Below are 24,591 nucleotides of genomic sequence, written 5' to 3' on the forward strand. Positions count from 1 at the left end.
CTATGAACAAGTATAAAGCATCTTAGCCTTTCTTTGGAGGTCTTCTATTCAAGAAGTATTTTATTTTATTTGTGGTAATACGTGAGAGCAAGACCTGTAGTAGTGGAACTGTTAATTATTGATTTCCAGTATAGCCTGGTTGATCTTGGATCACATTTTTTTCCACTGAAAGTTTCTCTTATCTATCCATCTGTTCTTGGGATGAGGTCACACTAAGGGAGATGGCACGAGGTAGCTTTTAAGGGCTTCATTTCGTTACATAGTTTGGCAAAGGTTAATAAATTATAGCTTTTCAGATTAATGACTTTGTGTGTTCACACTTTCTTAAGGGAAACTGACTGTATTTTAAGAAGGATCCTTGAAGTGTCATAACAGGCAAAACAAGAGTGTTTGTGTATGTGGAAAAAGATCAGTTGTCTGAAAATGGAGCTACAAAATCCAGAATATAGCTTTGTCAAGAAAACAAAGCAAAATATGCCCTATGTAGTGCTGTTTAATGAAGTCTCCCTCAGTCAGAAATAGTAAACAATGAGACGCTAGATGGCACTCTTAAACTTGGAAAGTGACCATGCTTATTTTTTAGTGCAGTGCCAGTTATGTGAGGCTGGGGAATTGGGGAGAGGCACTGACATTTTTAATGGTTCCCATTGGTGGGGAGAGAAATTAAAAAACAATCTGAATCGAAATCTCTTCAGAGACAGCAGAGAATTGTGCCAGACAGGCTATAGAAAAAAATGTTGAACCCAGTTTCATAGCCTAAATATCGTTTCCATTAACACATTTTTTATAAGAAATAATGAACATAAACAAATGGAATATACTACACATTTTCCTGTATACTTTTTCAGAGTTTAAATATGTCTAAACTTAGGTTTAATGTGGTAAGTTCTAGAAATCAGTAAATGTTAGATTTGTTTGGGAGGTTTTGCCCTTGACTTCGTTCAGTGAGAACAGAATTGGGTAAATGGCCTGAACTCTTTAGGGTAATGTGTGTAGGCTGTGGGATATCGAGACACAAATCATAAGGGTGCAGGCAGGTTTTCCTGGGCCTCTCTCTACAGGTGGGAGAAGAGAAGCTTTTAACACTAGCCAGCCATGGACTTTCTTGCATATCAAAAAGGGTACCTGCTGTCTCGGAGTTTCTCTGTTCTGCTGTGACAAGGGGCAATATAGAGAAGTGGTGCTCTGGAAATTCAGCAGTAGAGCTGGTTAAAACTCACAATTTCTGTTCTGTGGAAAATTCTGATACTTTTAAATTTTTGGTTTTTGTCCCAAATTGGGACAAAATATCTAAATGGAAGATGTAATCCGGCAAGGGAACCCCAGCCCATATGGAAAAGTGGTACCCAGTGGTGAAAGTAACTTACAGGACTTACTGGTACTGCTGGAGTCCTGAGGGAGGGCATGGCCTCATCTGGAAGATTTAAAGGCCCTGGGGCACCAGCTGTGGATTTAAAGGGCTCTGGGCTGCCTGCAGCCCTGGGGAGCTCTGAGCCCTTTAAATCTCAGCTGTGCTTGGGATTGAAAGGGCTCTGAGCTGCCCGCAGCGGGCAGCCCAGAGCCCTTTCAATACCGGCTGTGGAAGCTGGTGCGGTCCAGCACGGCATACTGGCTCTTGCCGGTACGCCATACTGGACCGGCTTGCTTTTTACCTTTGGTGGTACCCAAACTACAACTCCCCTGAGAACACTGCAGAAGCTCCAGCAGACTCAGATTGATGTCAAACTAATCTAAAACAAAACTGTTTTGATTTAAAATAGACAAATTGAAGTGTTTTTGTTTTTGTGTTTTAACCTGCACCAAAACATTTTATTTTGGTTTTGGCCAATGGAAAAATCAACAAAATTATGGCAAATTTTCAACTTTGTAGAAACTGCATTTTCTGTCAAAACATACTGTTTTATCATTTTCTCTATTCAGTGGGCATCAATTGTGATCTTAGATTTTCAAGGCCTGATGTGTTTGTGCAACTGGTTACGCACAGTATTTGAATTGTTTTGGAAGCTGCATGTATGGCATGACAGCCTGCCAGAGCCTGGAGCAGCACTAGCCTCCCTCCCCTTCCTACACACACTTTCAAAGCTGACCTGGTGAATGCTTTCATACATGGTGATCTGACAAAATGGTCGATATCCTTGAGGAGCATTATCGACTCCCGTCCAATTAAAGTCAAGAAATGAGAATGCCAACTTTGCATTGAGTTCGCCGTACATGGGTACGTATGAGAGAGAGTATTTTTCTTTGTTTTGTTCTAATGAAGTACTTGATATTGTACTATGCACAACAGTAAAGACAATTCCTGCCCCCAAAAGTTTACAGTCTAAAAGATTTAATACACAACAGTGACATATTGGTAAATAACTTAAGAGTTTTGGTGGGGGGGGTTTCCTTCTTAATTTTCCAAAATTATAATAATTAAAAGCATGGCAGAACAAGTGGGTTTGGAGGATACGATGGCAGCCTAGTAATATGAAATAGGGGTATTGTTCTAGTTATTGTCTCTTGTGCCCTGCCCCCCCCCAAAGGAGAGGGAACCAAGACCCAGGAGACCAGCAGAGAACACATGATCATATATTGACCATCTGCACAATTTGTTGTGAGTGGCATTTTATTTTGACATCTCAAGTTGGTGAAGCTTAGCTTGTGGGCAGTTTCCCCCCCAAATTTGGATTCTGATTCTCAGCTGCTTTAGATCAGAGAACTGGGGGAGAGGAGGAAGCAAATTGTACTGTGCATGCATGGAGCTCATTACTTAAAATTTATTGAACCATTTTTTCATTCAAAGTTGGCCTTTTACCTAGGTATCCTTTAAGGATGTGGAAGCTGCAAGTAATAATTTGAGTATTATGGTGATTTACTATGTGACTATAAGGGGTTAATTCATGTGAAGGAATGGTAGACAATGGTTTGATAACAGTTATTCCACAAAATTGGAGACAATGCAGAAACTGAAGCACTTTTGAAGTTTCTCCGATCTCCCTGATGAGCTGTCTAAACCAGTTTAACCAAGCTCAGACTAAGGAGAAAACGAAGGACTTGGTTGGACTTATAAAAGGACACCTTCCTTAAAAGAGGAAGTCAAGGGTTTTGAGCTAAGGTGAAGCCAGACTCCAGAGGCTGGGTTGTCTGAGATTGTCTGCTGGTAATGCGGATTCGGCAGCGCGCCTGTGGAAGGTCTGCCGGTCCTGTGCATTCGGCATACCTGCTGCCGAATTGCTGCCAAAGCTGCGGGGCTGACGGACCTCCCACAGGCATGCTACTGAAGGCATCCTGATTGCCACCCTCACTGCGACTGGCAGGCCACCCCCCATGGCTTGCCACCCCAGGCACGCGCTTGGTGTGCTGGTGCCTGGAGCCACCCCTGGGTCTACCTAGGACTGTAGGTAAGGTATAGATGTGGGTAAGTGTTCTAACTGTGTTTAAAAACCATTTTCTGTGCTTATGCTTTGCTGTGTTCCTGCTGCTAAGATTGAACAGTACTTTATTTTGGAAAGGGTGTTTTGCATTGTCATTAACCACTGGTCACAACTTTTGTAGGGAAGACTTACAAGCACTGAATCCAGTTGGGCCTGCTGAGTAATTATGGTTGACTGACAGAGTGCTGCATCCCGGAGACATGGTCATATTGAGTGCTGGGAAGTGGATGGGCACTAGCCCATTCACTGCTAAAGGCCCCTCCCCCAGCCTGCAGAGGAGCTACTGGACCTAGTGCTCAACTAAACATGGGGGACAACAAAGGGGAAAAAAAAGCAGTGACAGGTGCGGGGGTCAAGGAGCCAAAACTAGGGAACTGGAAGGGGACACTGAGCAGAGAACCCCGGACAGTGCCCATGGCTCCATGAAAGCATTCCAGGAGCCACTGGATGCTGCCTAGGGGAACTCTGCTCGGATGTGTGAATGGATGAAAGAACAAAAATAGGCCCCACAGTTGCAGGCCCCCCTCAGCCAACCTCCTCTCCCTTGTGTTATAAATGACCATTTTGGCCATGGCTAGGAGGAGGTTGAGGAGGTGGTCCCATGACTTTGTGGGGCCATGGATTGGGTGTGCATACATAAAAAGGTGTGGGGAAAAGTGCAGCCAGAACCTCAACAAGAGGTTCTGGAGGAGCCGAAAGAGGGTCTGCATCATGGGCCAGAGACCATGGCCGGCTTTAGGCCAATTCCCCCGATTTGGGCCCCACGCCTAAGAGGGCCCTGCACCCAGTAAGAATCCTTTCCCTGGCTAGAGGTGCCTTTTTAATTTTTGCTCACCTGGCTGCCCTTTGGGTCTCCAGCGGCACTTCGGCAGTGCGTCCTTCACTTGCTCTGGGTCTTCGGCGGCACTTTGGCGATGGGTCCTTAAGTGCCACCAAAGACCTGGAGTGAGTGAAGGACCTACCGCCGAAGTGCTGCCGAAGACTCAGAGCACCTCCCGGTGAATACAAGCCCCATGTGTTTTTTTTACAGGTGTTTTTTGTTGTTGTTTTGTTTTTTTAAGTCATCCCTGTCGGGGCCCCGTCAAAACTGTTCGAATTGGGCCCCGCACTTCCTAAAGCCGGCCCTGCCAGAGACCTCGTGTAAGAGTGGGAAAAATTCCAGGATTCCACCCTGAGAGTTGAAGGTGCACCTGAAAGGGTGAATTCAGAGACTAGAAAGGATTCAAAGAGGCAGCTAGTGCTGAACTGTAATATCCTTGTTCAAACGAGGGTTGTTTGGTAGAAAAATTAGTTCAGCCATTGCAGAGTTATGCAAGGACAAAATACCTGATTGGAATGTATGGAAAATGTATATGACTGCATGTGTGAAGTGGGAAGGTTCATGTACAGAATTCAGCCAATTATACCAAACCACTCAAAACCTGGGTTGAGGCTTAGTAGGCAAACCTTATAGGTACTGAAGGCATCTCCTTGAGTATATTCATCCTAATGTGATTCTGTACTGTTTTAGTGAATACATTAATATTAATATGAAGAGATAAATGTTGGCTGCTATATAAGGAGAGGATTGGGAGGGGTAAATGTGAATCACTTGGGGGCTATTTGGTCTAGCTTGCAATGTGGGGTTGTATGAAAATGCTTTGTTCAGTCTAATTTTAAATGTCTCGTGATTGCATTTCCATCAGTTCTCTTGGGGGAAAGTGTTCCACACTCAGTGTTAAGATGAATGTAAGGAAAAAATTCCTAAAACTTAAAAATAAACAGCAGGAACAGGATGAAATTAAGCATAGGTGCCATCCTAAACAAATACGTTCCACTTCTTTTTTACACAAAGGACATTCTCTACACCACTTTTTGGTATTCATCCAAACACTAAAACTACAAGTACTTGGAAACAGTCAACATTGTCCCACATACACACAAACAACCTTCTAGTCGATGTTTAACTAAACTATTCCTATTCAGTTGTTTTTAACCTTTCCTTCTAAGTAAACCCCTCCCACCCGACCCAGGCATTTAGTGATTTGCATTCTTCTTATCTCCTCTCTTCCAGGTGGTTGAGATCTTTGTGTTACCAAGATACTCAGAACTGTATGTAGTATCCTAAATATTATCCGTCTTTCTCTGCATGCCCGTAGTATTTCCTCCCTAGCCTCTGATGGGATAGTAGGCGGTGTTTGTACAGTCGTTAGCACAGTGGGGTCCTGGTCCATGACTAGGAGTCCTAGGCACTATGGTAATACAAATAATAATTGCATCCCCAAAATCACAATGTATTTTTCTTTGCATCGTTTCATTAATACTCCTTTATAATTTTCTCTCCACAGTTGCCCATTGGACTTCTTTCATATGTGTTCTACCTTCTCACTGTACTATTCTCTCCTATTTTTCTAGATAGGCTCCATTTATTGCCTTCCCTTAACTTCTGTAAATTCCTTGTATTACTTCTGTCCTTTCTGCTCTTACTGTCTCTTTCCAGCTTAGGTTCATAAGCAACATTAGGTCCCACTCCTGCAAAGTGATCTTCCAGAGTTTCATAGACCTCTCTTTAGCTATGAGGTTTTACTTGTGTAGATCACTGTACAGTATCAGGGCCTTAATGTGCTTTTTTTTACTCCTTCATTCAGATACTAAATAGAAGTTATGTAAAACAGGGTGCCCCAAGGCACACCCCTTCCAACAACTTGATATCTTGATGTATACAATTGTTTACTGTTCTTCTAGTTAACTTTTCAATCCTTGTGACAGTGCTTTTATCTAATCCAATTTTAACAGTTCCCCCCCCCATGTAAGTTTCTATGAGGTGGTATAGCACGTTTTTGCTAAAATCCAGATATAATATCTCTGCATTCCTTTCAGATGTTAATTTTATTAGTTGATAAGATAGCAAGCTTGTCTTGTATAACCTTTTTTTTCCCTCTTCCACTGTCCTTTAGGGACTTACAGATTTTTTTTTTCTCAGCATTTGTTCCGTTACTTTTACTATGAATTAAAAATGGCTTTACCATACAATAATTCATAGAAATCTAAGGCTGGAAGAGACCTACGGAGATCATCCAGTCCAGCCCCCGTCCCCCTCACTCCCATCCCCCACGTGCTGAGGCAGGACCAAGCATACGGACCATCCCTGACTGGTTTGTCTAACCTGTTCTTAAAAACTTTGAATGTTGGGGATTCTAGAACCTCTTTTGGAAGCCTATTCCAATGCTTAACTGTCCTTATTGGGAAAAAAATTCTAATTATATCCAACCTAAATCTCCCTTGCTGCAGATTAAGCCAATTACTACTTGTCCTACCTTCAGTGGACATAGAAAACAGTTGATCACAGTCCTCTCTATAACAGCCCTTAACATATTTGAAGATTGGTTTCAGAGTAGCAGCCGTGTTAGTCTGTATCTGCAAAAAGAACAAGAGTACTTGTGCCACAAGTATATTTGAAGATTATCAGGCCCCACATCAGTTCTTTTCTTAAGACTAAACATGCCCATTTTTTAAAACATTTTTTTAATAAGTCAGGTTTTCTAAATCTTTTAGCATTTTTCTTACTCTCCTCTGAACTGTCTCCAGTTTATCCACATCTTTCCTGAAGAGTGGCACCCAGAACTGGACACAGTACTCTAGTTGAGGCCTCAAGGTGCCACATGAAATTAGATAATAATAACCCATCCCCAGGGCCCTGCCAAATTCAAGGTCCATTTTGGTCAATTTCACGACCATAGGATTTTTAAAATAGTAAATTTCATGATTTCAGCTATTTAAATCTGAAATTTCACAGTGTTGTAATTGTAGGGGTTCTGATCCAAAAAGGAGATGGGGCGGGGGGGAGGGAGAGGTCACAAAGATATTGTAGGGGGAGGTTGCGGTACTGCTACCCTTACTTCTGCACTGCTGCTGCTGGTGGCGCTGACTTCAGAGCTAGGCAGCTGGGGAGTGGCAGCTGCTGGCTGGGAGCCCAGCTCAGAAGACAGAGCCAGCAACGGTGCAGAAGTAAGGATAGCAGGCTATGGTATTACCACCCTTACTTCTATGCTGCTGCCTGTTGAACTGGGCCCTCAGTCAGCAGCCACCACTCTCCAGCTCTGAAGGCAGCAGTGCAGAAGTAAAGGTGGCATGGTATGGTATTGCCACTCTTCTGCGCTGCTGCTGGGGGGGCATTGCCTTCAGAGCTGGGTGGCTGGAGAGTGGTGGCTGTTGGCCAGGCACCCAGCTCTGAAGGCAGTGTAGAAGTAAGGGTGGCAATATCACAACCCCCCTAAAATAATCTTGCAACCCCCCTGCAACTCCCTTTTGGGTCAGGATCTCCAATTTCAGAAACACTGGTCTCTCCCCATGAAATCTGTATAGTATAGGGTAAAAGTACACAAGACCAAATTTCACGAGGGGAAATCAGATTTCACAGTCTGCGACGTGTTTTTCAAGGCCGTGAATTTGGTAGGGCCCCAGATATTAGGCTTTTTTGCGACTGCATTACATTGTTGACTCATTCAATTTGTGATCCACTATAAATCCCAGATCCTATACTACTACCTAACTAGATAGTGCCTGTTGTGCGTTCGATTATATTTTTTCCCCTCTCCTGGCTATATTGAATTTAATCTTGTTTATTTCAGATAAATTCTCCATTTTGTCATGGTTGTTTTGAATTCCAGTCCTGTCCTCCTAAGGTGCATGCAGCTCCTCCCAATTTGGTGTTATGTGCATATTTTATAAGCATACTTTCCATTCCATTATCCAAGTCACTAATTAAAATACTGAATAGTACTGGACCTGCGACTGACTCCTGGTGGGCCCCACTAAATATGTCCTCCCACTTTGACAGTGAACCATTGATAACTACTCTTTGAGTACAGTCTTTCAACCAGTTGTGCACACACCTTATAGTAACTTTATCTAGACCACATTTCCCTAGTTTGTTTATAAGAATGTCATGTAGGACTGTGTCAAAGGCCTTACTAAAATCAATATATATCACATCTACTTCTTCCTCCCACCCCCATCCACTGGACCAGTAACCAGTCGAGGAAGGAAATTGGATTGGTTTGGCATGATTTGTTCTTCACAAATCCATGTTGACTATTATAACCTATTATCCTCTAGGTACTTACAGATTGATAGTTTAATATTTTATTTCAGTATCTTTCCAGGTATCAAAGTTAGGCTGATTGGTCTATAATTCCCAAGATCCTTTTTGTTCCTCTTTTTAAACATAGGTACTATGTTTGTCCTTCTCCAGTCCTCTGGGACCTCGCCCATCCTCTGACCTCACAACGATAATTGCTAACATTTCTAAGATTGCTTCAGGTATTTTCTTAAGTACACTAGGATGAATTTCATCAGGCCTTGCTGACTTGAATACCTCTAACTTAACTGAATATTCTTTAACTCCCCTCCTTGCCCCCATTCTGGCTTGTTTCTTCTCCCTTGTTAATATTGATTGTGTTAAGCACCTAGTCACAGTTAAACTTTTTTAGTGAAGACTGAAGCAAAGTAGGCATTAAATACCTCAGCCTTCTTCTTTGGATACTACTGGTATTTGTTCTAGAAATGCCTCATCCACTTGCTTCTGATTTGGTGGTCTGTAGTAGACCCCTTCCATAACATCCCCATGTTTCCCACACCACCTTTTGCCAGAGACTTTCAACTGGTCTACCTCTCACCTCCTTCCAGACCTCAGAAGAAGTGCATGTATTATTGATGGATAATGCAACACCTCCCCCTCTTCCCCCCCCTCCCCCCCGCCTGTCCTTCTGAACCAGGAATGTCTAACAGCATTGTTCAGTTTACCATGTTTTCATTACTTCCTAGTTATTCATATTATTTGTTAAACATAGACATTAAACAAAGTTTGTAGTTCAGATAGTCCAATGTTGTCACTCTTAGGGTCCTTCATCCATTTTGATGAACTTTTTATTAAATCTTTTAGTGACAACAATAAGCCCAAAGCAGTAAACAATCTAAGGGTCTTGCTCTGCAAACACTAGTTTACATGAATAGTCCCACTGATCTTGTAAATACTTTTCAATCTAGTGCCAATCATCCATCTCTTCTTCCATTCCCTACCCATAGCTAGGATGATTATCACAAAAGAACTTTATAACCTGCTAACTTTCAGTTAGCTAGATAATAGGCTTGTTATCTCTAATGTCCCACACAGAAGGGGGTGAAAGAAGGAGTGTGTATGGAAATAAAATGTTAGCTCATAACAGAGTATTCCCATTGAAGTGAACATAGAGTTTGAAAGGCTGTTCACCTCAATCAGTGTCTGTTGAGTAGGGTCACGATATTTTGTGCAGAGTCTGCCTGCATGGAGCTCATATCAGGATTGGGACCTAAGAACAAAAGGTGTGATGCAAATTTACTATACATCAGTATTTCCAACCCCTGGCATTCTAAAATCATGAATTATTTTTTTTAATTACCTTTATTTTTTTTTCATTTGCTTTCTGGTTTTGAGCCTTTAGGTTTATGGTTTCAAGATTGCTTTTACAGCCTTGAGGACTAGCAACTGCCTTTTTATTGTTTTTGTTTTAAATGCAAGCTGAAATTCTCACATAATCTCCCAATTCTAAGAACTGACGTGAAGAAAACACCAAATATTGGGAGACTTGCTATGAAATCATGAGAAGTGGCAACAGTGAAATAACTGTGCATATTGTATGTCATAAAGTTTCCAGATAGTGCAGGGATTCTGAAGAATTATGAATTAGGGGGAAAAGTGTATTGACTGTAATATACAACTTGGCTAGATTTTGAACAGGGTTTTCATTACCCTCAGTGGCAATAAGTATAATATCTCATCAAATGAAATGCAACTTTTTTTTTTTAAATAGGGAAATAAGAGTCTCTCAAAAGTGACATTTCTGTCTCACAAAACTTACTTTATAATCATCTTGGAATATGTACCAATGAGCTCATTCTGTAAAGCACTTATTAGTTTGCAGTAAAAGTATAATGGGTACCTATTGTATGCTCCTAAAAACTGGAGTTGGGCCTCATATGTGACAGTTTTCACATTTAACAAGAGTGAAACACATTGTTCAGACCTTGCGCCTTATTCATCAGGCAGTCACCCAGCATGAAAGTTGCTATAGAGAAATACTCAACTTTGAGGGGCCCTGCTTCCCAAGAAACTCTGCACAGCAATATAAAGTCAAAATTTGTGACTTTTATCAGGTGGCAGAGAGCTGTGAAATATATTCCTGATTCACAAAGAAAGCAACTGAATGCAAGGAAGTTATAAATAGGGGCAGTAAAGGAGTGTGTTTTAGGTGCCAACGCTCTGAATATAATTCAACAGCAATCTGAACAATTCTCTAGGATTCCTAGCACTGCCAATAAGTAGCAGTTGACCAGACAGCATAGGTAATTATTTTCTTGGTCTTGACCTGTATGTAATTTCAGCTGCTGGAAATACCTTTAAGGATAAACTTTGTTTACATTGTTTTAAATAAAAATGAATGCCAACTTTCACAAGCAAGAGGAGAATTTGCTGTTAGTGATAAACAATTGAAACATGTTGGTTTGATAAAGTATAACCCTTAAGCCACTCCCTTACATGATCTCTTTAATGTCTTCAAAAAGTTTCTCCAGCTTATCACATTCTAATCTTATCTGCAGCATGACACATGCCTTGAGGGGACTACAAACTGTTTTTTCAAAGACTTATACCATTATAGTCCTCACAAGGCTACAGGGATCCTATAACATGTCTCCTGGGTCTGACTACAGAGAATTGCTGTTTCTTTGCACACAGATGCATACATTTAAGAATGATTACGCTCATGCAAAATTCTGGGAAAACATGAAACATTTTGAGGCACAAACTTAGTGTTAATGCAAAAGGAAACGATCATGTTGCTTATATAGACACACACATTGAATATTAATTTTATACGTGTAACTTTCAAAACAAAACTTTTCTCTAAGGGTGTGTGTTTAAATGAGGGGAAATATACAGCTAGTAGAAGCCATAGTTTACTCTCCCATTTTTAGGACGTAGTTCACATCAGTCTTTATTGAAAGCTCATAGGGTCTTCCCAGGCATTTGCTCACATTCATCCTTCCCAAGAGTGTTTGGGGTTTTGTTTTTTTTGTGTTTGTTTAGCACTTTGCAGGTCCAGCTAGCTGACCAGTAGTAGTATAGCTTTTGTTTAGATGAACTTTATTATTGATAGTCTGTCAACAAAAACATTTATCTATTGGACTCTGGAAAAAGGAATTTAAAAGCTAAATTAAAACAATGACCTAAAAAGCACACAGGAGGGTATAAACGGTTGGGATACAGCTAGAGCTGGTCAGACTCCTTCGATCCTGCTACTCTGCGGAATATTTCAACATCTTGGTGAAAAAAATCAAAAATTTTGATCTGGAAATGCCTTTTCCATGTTCATGGCTGTTGTAGCGAGGGTTCCCTATGTCCCAAGTCTCCTCTGTGGGTTGGGCTCCCTAGTTGGACTACATATATCATGATGCACCTCAGTCTCCCCTTTTCTTGAAGCTTCATGCTGTTCGTGGGAATACTTGGTCATCAGTGCATCATAAGAGACAAAGGCGCCAACTTTTCCAGGCGCCAGTGGGTGCCCCTGGCTCTGCCCCACCTCCAAGCTCTCCTGCCCCTGCCATGCTCTCATCCCAAACCCTTCCCCAAAGTTCCTGCTCCAACTCTGCCCCCTCCCTGTTCTTATTGGACCCCTTCTCCAAATCCCCCCCAGCCCTGCCTTTCCGTGAGCATGCCGCATTCCCTCTCCTCTCCTCTCTTCTCCCTCCCAGCGCTTGCCACCGCAAATCAGCTGTTTTGCGGTGGGAAACGCTGGGAGGGAGAGGAGAGAAGCAGAGCTGCAGCATGCTCGGGAGGAGGCAGAGCGGAGGTATCATAAACAGATAGCTAAGGGTTAATGTTCTTTTACCTGTAAAGGGTTAACACAGGGAACCAAACACCTGACCAGAGGGCCAATCAGGAAACAAGACTTTTTCAAAGCTGGGTGGAGGGAAGTTTTGGGTGTGAGTTCTTTGTTCTTTGTCTTGGGTCTGACCCTCTCAGCTATGAGAGTGATTTTTTCTATCTCCAGGCTTTCTAATCTTCTGTTTCCAAGTTGTAAGTACAAGGATAGTAAGACAATAGGTTTATATTGTTTTTTTTGTATTTACATGTGTGAAGTTGCTGGAATATTTTAAACTGTATTCTTTTTGGATAAGGCTGTTTATTCATTTTTTCCTTTAAGTAATTGACCCTGTATATTCTCACCTTGATACAGAGCCTATTTTTAATGTCCTTTTTCTTTCTTTTTATATAAAGCTTTCTTTTTAAGACCTGTTGGAGTTTTTCTTTAGTGGGAACTCCAGGGAATTGAGTCTGCAGCTCACCAGGGAATTGGTGGGAGGAAGAAGTCGGGGGAAAAATCTCTGTTAGATTTACTAAGCCTGACTCTGCATACCCTCTGGGTGAGGGGGAGAGAGATTAGATCTCTCAGTACTTGTTTCCAGGACTGGAAGCAGGGACTCTCCTAGGGTCGTCCAGGGAGGGGAGCCTGGGAGGAAGTAACCAGGAAACAAGGGGAGGGGGTTATTTCCCTTTGTTGTAAGACTCAAGGCATCTGAGTCTGGGGGTCCCCCAGGGAAGGTTTTGAGGAGACCACAGTGAGCTAGGCACTGTATAATTCCTAGCTGGTGGCAGCAATTACCAGGTCCAAGCTGGTAACTAAGCTTGGAGGTTTTCATGCTAACACCTATATTTTGGACACTAAGGTCCAGATCTGGGGAAAAATGTTATGACAGGAGGTGAGTTGGCATGTGGGGGCAGGGTGGGGAACTGTCGGTGGGTGCAGAGCACCCACCAGTTTTTCCCCGTAGGTGCTCAAGCCCCGGAGCACCCATCGAGACAGCACCTATTATAAGAGATGTATTCCTGCAGGAGAGCATGGCCCACATAGAGTGGGGACATGAGATACCACAGGAGCATTTCTGAATCAAAACACTTGGCTTTCAGCTGAGAATTTTTTGGTTTTCAAGTATTTGGCTTTTCAATGAAAACGGACATTTTCTGCAGAAAGCAGACACTTTTTACCAAAATTAATTCATTCATTGAAACCCCCCCCCTTTTGTTTTCATTGTGTTTTGTTCAAAACACATAGACAGAAAACTTTTGATCCAGCCTACCTACATCTTCAGGAAGATCTCTCCCACCCAGCCAACTTCCTCTTCATTCCAAGCATTGGAACTGCAGGGTATGAGGCAAAATATGCTGTAGAATTAGAGGCTGAACCTTTTCCAGTAACCTTGGTAAACGTATCTTCACTCGTATTAGTCCATAGAGTACATGCAGCTAAAACTTCATCTGGTATATTTATGGCTCCCACTATGGCAATGCATGTTTGCAGCTCTGAGAGCTAGTACTATGAAATACTTAAAGACATTGGGCTACATTCATTACTGCTAAATGAGCATGACACACTGATTTCAGCAGAATTTTACCATGACTAAATTTGGCCCATTGACAGAACACTTCCAGCTTCCATTAAATGTTTCACTGAGATGTTGAAGCCTGTCAAGACACATTTTTAATCTGTTATTTTCTAATAGTTTGTTATGGAGTACAATTACTTTCTAAAGATCTTCTTAACTTGTCTCTGTGGGGCTAACATGACACCCGGACTTGCAGGCTCATTTCTGCCCTCAGGAACATATAAGCCACTCCTATTAGGCCACTGACTTCAGAGGAGTTGCTGTGTTCCATACCAGTGGGGTTTTATAACAGGATTTGTATGTGTCCTTTCCAGAAAACAGCACTCCTGGGAACTACATAAATGGCGTGGCCAACTCTTGTGATTCTTTTCCCAGTAACAGGATTGTGGCTGGGCTAGAACCTGGTCTTGTGATACCAGTCCTAGCAAATTTGAGCCCTCTGATGGGTTGTCAGCCCCAATTGCCATCTCCTGAGGCTGAGCAACCAATCAGCACTGCTGTAGGCAAAGCGCTCGCCTCCTTCCCTTCCTCCGAGCAACCCAAAGCAATTCTCAGAGGTGTGGGGGAAGACAGCTAAAAGGCCCAGCAGCCCCCTACACCACAGCCACCTGGGACAGGACGGTTTGTTTCCCTTCACCTCTCTGCAGCATGTGGCCTGGCCTGGGAAGGGGCAGAAGGAGGTGAAGAACTCTTGGAACTGCTCCCACACTCTGGAAGGGGAAGAAAGGCACCCTGTTGAGCCTGGGAGAGGAGGCTGAACCCTTGGAGGAGCAGAAGTGAGGCTAGGGAGCAGAACTGCTGGAAGGGCTGGACAGGGCTAAACTTTTAGAGGTGCTGTACTGATGAGGGTGGGGATGCTGAACTGCAGTGGGGGCTGAACGGCTGGGGGGAGGGGATGGGGGTAAACTATATTGGGGGCAGAGTCGAGAGAGGTCTGTGGGGAGCAGAACTGATGTGGGAATAGGGGGACAGGATTTATTAGGAGGCTGGGAGTCAGAATTAATTGCTGGGCTGGGGATGGACGAATGTGGGGATGGACAGACATGAGAGCTCCTGCAGCAAAACCCAAAAATCATCCCACCCAGTAAATTTGAGACACTAGTTGCCCGTTGATTAAATTCATTCTAGGCTACTTAGGAGGGCTGTGACCAATTGTTCTCCATGAACACTGAAGGTAGGACAAAAAGCAATGGGATTAATCTGCATCAAGGGAGATTTAGTTTAGATAATTAGGAAAAACTTGCTAACTATAAGGTAGTTACATTCTAGAATAGGCTTCCAGGGGAGGTTGTATGATCCCCATCACTAGAGTTGTTTAAGAACAGCTTTCAAAAACACCTGCCAGAACCTAAGAATGGTCATACTGGGTCAGACAAATGGTCCATCTAGGCCAGTATCCTATCTGACAGTGACCAGTGCCAGCTGCTTCAGAGGAAAGGAACAGAATAGGGCAGTTTTGAGTTATCCATCCCCTGTCGTCCAATCGCAGCTTCTGGCAGAGGTTGGGCAGGTCACTGGTGTCTAGTAGCAGTGTAGACATATGCTAAGTGACCAGAGGGCTTGCTCACTCGTTAGCCTCTAGCACTCTGTCACATACACTCAGAATTCTACTAGATTGATGAGGCATGATTTACTTTACAAAAGCCATGCTGACTCTTCCCTAACACATTATGTTTATGTACATGTCACGATTCTGTTCTTTAATATAGTTTCAACCACTTTGCCTGATACTGAAGTTAGATTACCAGCCTGCGATTGCCATGATTGCCTCTGGAGCCTTTTTTAAAGTTGGCACCACATTAGCTACCCTTCAGTCATCTGGTACAGAGGCTGGTTTAAGTGATAGGTTACATACCATAGTCAGTAGTTCTGCAATTTCATATTTGAGTTTCTTCAGAACTCTTGGGTAAATACCATCTGGTCCTGGTGATTTATTGCAGTTTAATTTTATCAGTTTGTTCTAAATCCTCCTCTATTGACACTTCAGTCTGAGAGAGTTCCTCAGATTCATCGCTGGAAAAAGTGGCTCTGGGATGGACATCTCCCCCACATACTCTTCAGTGAAGATTGATGCAGAGAGTTCATTTAGCTTCTCCACCACAGCCTTTTCTTTCTTGAGTGCTCCCTTAGCACCTTGATCACCCAGTGGCCCCACTGACTGTTTAGCAGGCTTCCTGCTTCAGGGATGGTTTAGGTTTACCTGGTCTTGACTCAGTGCAGAGAGCTGGATTTGGCCTTTCAAGGTCCCTTTCAGTCCTGCATTTCTATTATTCCACTTGTCACACTCATATTGGGGATGGGCAGGGGGAATTCAAAAGTTAAAAGAGCAAAAACTACAACGTCTTTTTTTTTTCTTTTTTTTCTTTTTTTTAGAATCTCATGATGGGGGCGGGGGGGTCTGATTCAAGATTTTTGATCTCTTAGTGATAGTACAAAATAGTGCAACAGTGTCAGGTAAATGTGCAAGTGTCAACTTACCCAGAAGCAAGAAAGTGGGAATTTTGAGGAAAAAGAGAAAAATGACTGAAAAGTGAGATGCTTGCTACCACTGTGCTGAACTTAAATATAGTTCCTGCTCTTGCTCCCATTGAAACCAATATCAAAGCTTATATTGAATCAATAGGATCCAGCCCCTAGGTAGTGTTATGACATTGAAGTCCAAGGAAAGTTGCACACTACAAGGCAGAATTTAATCTGGGTATGATTAACCACTGAGGAACAAAGAAAGCAACTCCAACTCTAAAAATAGCATGAGTGATCCTCATACATCTATATCTCCCAACTTTCAAACCTGCCAGTTTGACGCAATCAAACTGGGACAAACATCTAGAATACACAGCACCTGTCTTGTTGCGTATTGTGCCATAATTAAGTTTTTTCAAATAAATCCTTTTAATTGACCGTGAAAATACATCTATTAAATAAATGCAGTTTTTAAAAAGGGAAAATGGGGGAAGGTCTCCTCATTTGGATAATAAAGATTCCCTTCCCTTGGACTCATGGGTCATCAGCAGGGTTTGAATTCTGTACCTTCAGATCCCCAGCAAATATTGCTACAACTTGAGGTTAAGGAGTAACTATTATCCTCTGGGTGAACCTTATGGGGGAGGGGGGCAAGAGGGGAGAGAGAGAGAAGGCACAACACATACTTTGCTAGCTGTTTGCACAAGTATTTGCTAGACAGCGGTAAAATGTAGGGAGTCAGGATTCCTGGACTCAATTCCTGGGTCTGGAAAAGGAATGTGGTCTAGTGGTTAGAGTAGTGGACTGCCCTATCTAAGCAGTAAGCTCTGGCACATTCATTCTGAGATGCAGTGTGGCTGAGCTCATAAGATTTGGGTCTGTGCATCTACTTGGATGGAGTGGCTCTCTGCTCTGTAGAACATTGACTTGGAAGTACAGTGAAACATGGAGCAAGATTTGGCTGATGTGCAATATATACTGTAAAATTCAGTATACGTACAGAGTTCTGCAAATAGCAAAAGTAAATATCCTGTAATTCTACTACAGCAGCAGTTTTGTGATGTCTGTAGATTTTCTTTTATATACAAATTAAAATAAGTTTGCAATGTGCATTTTAGTATCATTCTGACAGTCTGCAATGAAAACTGTAACATAAAGGCGTTATTTTCAATTCTAAATTTTGATGACAAAAATACCTAATTGCATAAAACACACTCTCCTTTCAGTGAGCAAGTTTCAAGTAAGAAGTCAGGAGCCCCAACACAGTTGTCTGCTAACCAGCATTATCTCGGCCAAAGTAAATCCAACAAACGGTCCTGTGTGAATGCAGACAGACCTATTCATTATAGTTTGTACGGGAGAAAGTTGCCTTGGAATTTTCCTGAGGCAGTCTAACATCTGGACTTTTACAGAAAGTTTACTCTTCAGTAAAATAGTAGTAAATCTTAGGGAAACATTGTACCTTTTTGTTTTAATTAAATTGGTATTTCTTTAGTAAGCTGCTACCAAACTATGGATGTGTTTTTTATTAAAAAAAAAAAAATTGTGGTAATAGACAAAAAAATAAGAAATGGTATTGTCTTTTATTAAATTTAGGTGTCATGTAAGCATGAAACTAACTAAGTGAAGTGTGTGTGTGTGGCTGTGTCTTAAACCATGACTCTGTCTGGTTACAAAGCACCTATTGATTTGCTTGGACCTACTTCATTTATTAAGTCTTAAACTGCTTATTTAAGAAGTTAGCTACATTGTCTGTAAAGTGCTATACACATGCAGTAATAATAAAATATTTTTCAAACACCATAACTTGTTGAGCATGATGTAATGAAGATATGGTAATAGATTAGGGTTTTTTTGCTTTTAATAAAGCATTGTCTTATAAACTTAGAAATCATACTTAAGAAGAGCTGTCCTGTACATCTTTAGGAATCTTATTTATGAAGTATGTATAGTGTGCTTCTCCATTCGCAAACCTTTCACTTCAAGCTGCTGTTTTAGAACAAGACTCTGTGTAGGAGGTTGGGGATGGCACACAGAACCTTCTCCCTGCCCCCTCTTGATAAGTTCATCTGAAGGCCAACCAGAATTGAGGAGCACAGGTACTGCTCTGGCCCTACCCTCTGGGGACTCAAAATCATGCCAGAGAGGAATTGGATAGAACAGTTACCCCACTCCTCTTCCACCCTGGCTCATGGAATGGGACTAGTGCACTGGGGGTGTGGCAGTGAGTTTGCTTCACCTCTCCACTGGGGTGTTTAAGGCAGCACAATGCCTTTCAGTATCTTCATTCTGGCAGTCCACATTACTCCTTCCTCCAGCTGTGCCTAACTGGCACGCTCAAACCACTAGTAAACTGACAAACATTTAGGCTGTGTCTACACTACACCGTGCTGCTAAACTGCACAGGGTAGCCGTTCTCCTGCCGACAAAAAACTTCCACCCCCAACTAGAGGCAGTAGCTTTGTTGGCAGAAGAGCTCTCCTGCCAACAAAGCGCTGTTCACACTGGTATCTTTTGTTGGTAAAACTTTTGTCATTCAGGAATGTGTTGGTTTTTTTCACACCCCTGAATGACAAAAGTCCAGTGTAGACAAAGGCTTACAGTGGTCTCCAGCACTTAATGTTTGCTTGTTATGTGTCTCCATTTAAAAGGTAGTAAATAGCATTGGTTTATAGCAGAGGCTCTCCAGCCTCTTATTCTCTGGATTATTTGATAAATTTGCCCATGGATCTACCTCCTCTCACAACTCCAGTCTCCGGCTTGTCTCTCAAAACATTTCATTCTATGGAGCTCCATGATATAGCCCCACAGCTTTACAGCATAACATTATGGTAGATCAAAAATTCAGAGAGAAGTAAGTCTGAAACTATGTAAATCCAATATTTACATCCAGTAGGTCCAAGTTTGATTATGTCCCCCACTGCTGAGAATAATACATATAAGATATAAGTGCTATGAATATCTGGAACCAGATAGAGGTTAAGGGCAGAAGGGACCACTATATTGTCTAGTCTGACTAGCTGTATATCACAGGCCACCAACACCACCCAGCACCCCTGCACTAAACCCAACAAACCAAAATTAGACCAAAGATCCTGCTTACCTTCAGGAAACCACAGATAAACAGAAATATCCATGCTGTCAGACCACAGAGTTTAATTGTGAGCACTGTCTCTTCCAGTAGATGGGGGTTGGTAGCCCATTGATAAAACAGGGTAGCAACACTCTGAACCTTCAGTTATTCTGAGATTTCTGGGGAGAACTTGTGACAGTTGGAGCATCTGTGGGTGACTGAGTATTTGCACAGAGAGGCTGATTCTTTACGGTAATCTCCAGAAGCCTCATTCCACATGGCACTGTCTTGCTGACCTTCCCTCTCTTCTCTTCATACTCGGGCCCTGTTTCAATGTATGTGAGAATCTAGTGTGCAACTTTACTGAATTATTTCTCTAGATCAAAGTAATCTGACCAAATTTACAGTTTTTACTCTCCCTTGTATTCACATCACAACTTAATTATCTTTGCTCAGGGTATGGTTTTTGGCACATTGTATGTGAACAGTTAGAGCTAGTTTACATTTAAAATGTTTATGCTGAAATAAGTTCTGTTATATCAGTATAACTGAATATACCCAGGATGGAGGTTGCCACTTTAACTATGACAACCAAAAACCAAACCCATCACCGATGTCACTGTAAATGTAGACCAGCCCTAACTCTTCACTACCCAGATCATCCTCCACCGTTCCCGGTACACTTGCAGTATGCCTTGTGTTGCTACTTGTCTTCCTGTTTTCTCCCTCTTCTCCCATTCTGCCACCTTTTATTTAAAGGCTAAAAAGTATCAATCTGTGATAGTGGCATCGTGGCTGCCTTAATTGCTGTGCTACCCACACATCTTCTCCATGTCTGGGGCACAGCCCCCTGAGGGAGTTTGAAGGCATGAGCTGGGTAACTACTCAACATTAATTCACATGGGTATCTCTGTGTCAAAACCCCTGCACCCAGTGAAGCTCCCTCTTCACACATCTCTTCCCCCCTACCCTCTCCCCAAATGAACCTTCATAGCTCTAACTAGGGAGGGAAGCTTTTGTAGGCCTTGAAGCAGGGCATGTGACTAAGGCCTGTGACTGCTAAGGCCTAACTGTCCTCTCTATAGTATTTTGAGTATTTGGCCATTTTTATGTCTTCACAATAGCTAAAATCTGAGAGGATGCTCTCTTTGTATGTACATAATACAGCTGACACAGTGGGAATGATGTTTTCAAAATTTGTCTTAAGTATTCAACACAGTCTTCTGAATAGTCTGCTGACATTTCTGTAACCTGGTTTCTTTGGAAGTGCTTCTGGAAGGTTCACAAATATTTAGCAGTAAATTTTTTCAAAGTAATGGAGTTTAGTCATATGCATCCCAGTGGTGACGAGGAAGTCATTTTAGTGACTGGAAAACTTACCCCAAAATGTCTAGATAAATGTCTCTTGATTTCTTTGCTGAAGTTGTTTGAAGACTTTGGGAGTAGTTAGGAATTATTTCTATGCTTCAGGAGTTAGAGCTTTTTATATGCTCTGGCTATTCCATTTAGGAAACTATAAAGATTTTAATTGCCAATAGAGGCATTGCTTTTTCCACTTTCCACATGTATTGGCATAAGACAAAAGTCCATCTACTGTACAAAATCTAGAATGCCAGATTTTTCAGGTCTGTTAACTCCAAACATGCTACCTGCTAGCTTTTATTTTTCAAACAACTTGTCTGTATGCCATTAGCAGGTCAATCCATTACATCTATACTGGTACAAATAGAACACCAACATCTGATTAGCTCAGTGCTTTCCTTTGTTTACCCATAAATGGGATAGTAGGAAGCATGAGGGTACTGTTAATTTTAGCACTTTCATTTGTTACTGCTCCAGAGGCACCATTTTCTAAGAATGCCAGTATGGAAAAGCAGTTCAAAATCCCACAGATTCTGATTTGTGTAGCTCCTGGATGTATTGAGTCTGAGTATTCACTGAGGCAATAAGTATCGCGTAGAAAGGAAATGTATTTGGTATGATGCTAAAATTACATGTGTGTGGACAGTGATATGTGAAGGAGGCTACTTTCAAACTGATTTGTATAGAGGTCATAAATCTGTCAGAATATCTGTGTAAAAATACAAAACAAAAAGAATGGTTGTTCTGTTGCCAGTGTAGGCAGCAAGATATTAAATTGAGTTGACTACTCCTACTATAGTCGATTTTTGCAATTCTGTGAATACAAGTAGCTTTTGAAATATTAGTACATTCTTTTTCAGAGAACAAATTTCTTGGCATGAAGGTGCATTGAGGTGAGTGGGTATGGATTGGTAATATATAATGATGATTTTCTCTCTAGATCAGAGAACTCCATCCCGGTGAGTTCTGACCAAAAAGTCCTGATCAAATGATATCTGTTTCATGGCCAGTCTGAAATGTTAATCCTGCTCCTAACGAAGAGATGCTCTGCTCCTGAGAGCATTCTGTGCCAAAAATTTAAGAATTCTGCACCAAAAAATTAAAATTCTGCACACAGTATTTTAAAGGTTTGCAAATTGTATTTGTAAAATAAATGTGGAGGCTCCAGCATGGCATTGGGGAGCACAGGCCACTGGCTGCACGGAGGTGGGAAATCATTGTGCAGCTCGCCCCAGGACACAGACTCAGTGGTGAGGCTGCACTGAACCCTGACACAGCGCAAGGGCTGGGGCTGCCCCAGAAACACCCCAGGACTCTGCCCCTCCATGCAGATGCACCAGGTGTGGGCAGGCAGGCTCAGCAAGGCAAGAACCAAGTGTAGAGGGACTTAGTGTGGGGGGATCCAGTTGTGGGTTGACAGGGTTCTGTGTCGTGCAATCTGGGTACGGGGGGGATCTGGATGCACAGGGGCTTGTTGGGGGGTTCTGGGTGCAACAGTAATGGGACTTTGCAGCGGGGTCCAGGTGAAGGTAGCTAGGGCTCAGCAGGCAGGGGTCTGGGTGTGAGCAGCTCAGTGGGGGGTCCAGATGATGGGAGAGTGGGGCTCATTGGGGTGGGGATCCAAATGCAGTTGGTTGGAGCTCGTTACAGTGGGGATCTGGGTGTGGATGGTCCATGTGCAGGGCTTGTCAGGGTGGTTCTGGGTGCAGGATGGGGTGAGGCTCAGTGGGAAGGTCTGGGGGAAAGGGGATCTGGATGCACAGGGGTTGGGCAGATGGGAGAGCAGCTCCCTGTACAGTGATCCCTCCCCCTGCAGCTGAAGAGCAATGGGTGCAGGGAGGATGGTGGGGAGAGTTTTCAAAGGTTCCTACAGCTAGGGGAAAAATCTGGATGTGGGGCTGACATGGCCCTGGATGCCATGCAGAGGAAGTGGAATCCTGTCCTCCCCAGCCCAGACAGGACTCCCAACTGAGTCCAGTGCAGGGTAAGAGCCACCAGTTGGGTCTTCCCCAGTCCCACCCCACTCCCTACAGTGATTTACCTCTCTGCCAGCTGCCCCCAGCACCCGAAACTGCTGAGGAGGGTCACATGACCGCTCTTGTTGGTTCCCTTTTCTTCCCCATCAGAAAGTCATTTTTCTGCGGGGATGCAAAGAAATCGGGGGGAGACATAAATTCTGCGTATGCACAGCGGCGCAGAATTCTCCTTGGAGTAATGTTCACATCACAGTTAGTCTGAGGAAAGGTGGTGGTGACTATTGTAGCAAAGAATTGTAGCAAAAGAAGCTGAGAATTGAATGGTCATGAAAACTGATCTGTAGAGGTGATACCTGCCATTAAGAGTTGAGAGAAATACATAGGGAAGCTGCACATTGCCCTAATCCGGTGCTGCCCATGCTTTCTGTTTATCCACATTTTTCCAGGATCTGTTTACAAAATCTAAGATCTAAGATTTTTCAGAATTGTATGTGTAGAAGTTATGGAGTTTATATTCCATTCCCATTCTGTGCTATAAAATCTGTCAGATTTCCCAGCAGTCACAAAAGGAAGACTTGCATCCAGTCTTTTTACAATCCTTGTTACTGGACATATCAGCCCAGTTCTGACTTTGACCAGCTATGACAAGTTGGATTCACTTTATAAGGTGTAAGTCACAGCGCTCTCAACCCTTCCAGCTTTCCAGGGGACAGTGGCTGAAACTCTGAGAGGACAAAGTGTTTATACCATTTAAGGGATACCCTTGGTTTCATAAAGCCAGACAGTCTGGTCTGATTACTGTCAGGTTTTATCTAACTGCAAGCAGTGGCAATGGTACACTGTGAATAACATCTGTGTTCCTTAAAAGCAACAGCTCTGACTCACCAGACTGCCTGCATGGAATGCTTCCCAGTGACCTAGATGTTGTGGATGCAATAGAGGTGGGGGGAAAGTAGTTCACCTTCAACCTCCATAGCAGCTATAACATATGATCACAAAACTCTCTGCTGTGTTTCATCAGCCTCTTTCTAAAATGTTGCACATCAAGGTGAGCTAATCGAGATGTTATAGGAGTTGCTGTGTCGTGGCCAATGACAAAATACAACTGGGCTAATGTGGCAGCATTGCTGTCACCAGAAAGATGTAATGGCAGAAGAGAGCTTGCCTTCAGAAAATCTGTAAACCTCACTAGGCCCATCTGCAGACTGCCTTCAAAAAAGGTACCAATGAGTGGCTACTCGGTAGTTGCAAGAATAAGCCTTAAGTCTGCTGCAAAGGAGATGAACTGACTGTGATCAGCTTCTTTGAAACTTTACCTGTTTGTTAGTCTATAAGGTACCCCAGGACTCTTTGCTGCTTTTACCTGCTAATGCTTGTCCTGGCTGAATATGGTTTTGAGATGTCTAATAGAAAAACATTAATAATCCGCTCAAAAAGCCCTGCATCTCTCTCAGATGACTGCTGCGTAGTCTCTAAATGTTACATTCACTTTACTACTACTGTAAAAGGATATAGCTACTTACAGTATGATGAGCACAACCACTATACAGAGGAGATTATGGCAAAACTGCTTTCTTTTACCTCAGGTTTGTAGTGGGGCTTAGCAAAGGCCATGCTTAGAACCCTTCTTTTCTCCTGTTACTTCAAAGCAGTTTTGAAGTCTAGTGACTGTTGTTTCTCCCTTTTTTATCTTGACCTATGTGTGTGTAATGTTTACAGGTGGGTCAATATTTACAGCAGTTCAGAGGAGATGGAGGTGCTTCCTTGCAAAGAACCAACAAAAATCTTAATTTCAACAAAAGCTGCTTATTTGTGTGACCCCTCACATCTGCTAACAGTC

At 42.6% G+C, this 24,591-nt stretch overlaps 1 protein-coding gene across 3 annotated transcripts in view; it reads left to right on the top strand.

Moving 5' to 3' along the window:
• The window catches only part of PRICKLE1 (prickle planar cell polarity protein 1), a 115,448-nt gene that overhangs the window by 13,480 nt on the left and 77,377 nt on the right, over positions 1-24,591 (top strand). Inside the window, exon 2 of one of the 3 annotated variants that reach the window (XM_030548932.1) lies at positions 5,470-5,507. The exons of the other annotated variants lie outside the window; for them this stretch is intronic. The gene's annotated coding sequence lies outside the window, so the exon portion shown is untranslated. The remainder of the gene's footprint in view (positions 1-5,469; positions 5,508-24,591) is intronic. 3 annotated transcript variants of the gene reach the window in all.

The sequence above is a fragment of the Gopherus evgoodei genome, chromosome 1 (genome assembly GCF_007399415.2).
Source record: "Gopherus evgoodei ecotype Sinaloan lineage chromosome 1, rGopEvg1_v1.p, whole genome shotgun sequence".
NCBI classification, from domain to species: Eukaryota; Metazoa; Chordata; order Testudines; family Testudinidae; genus Gopherus; species Gopherus evgoodei.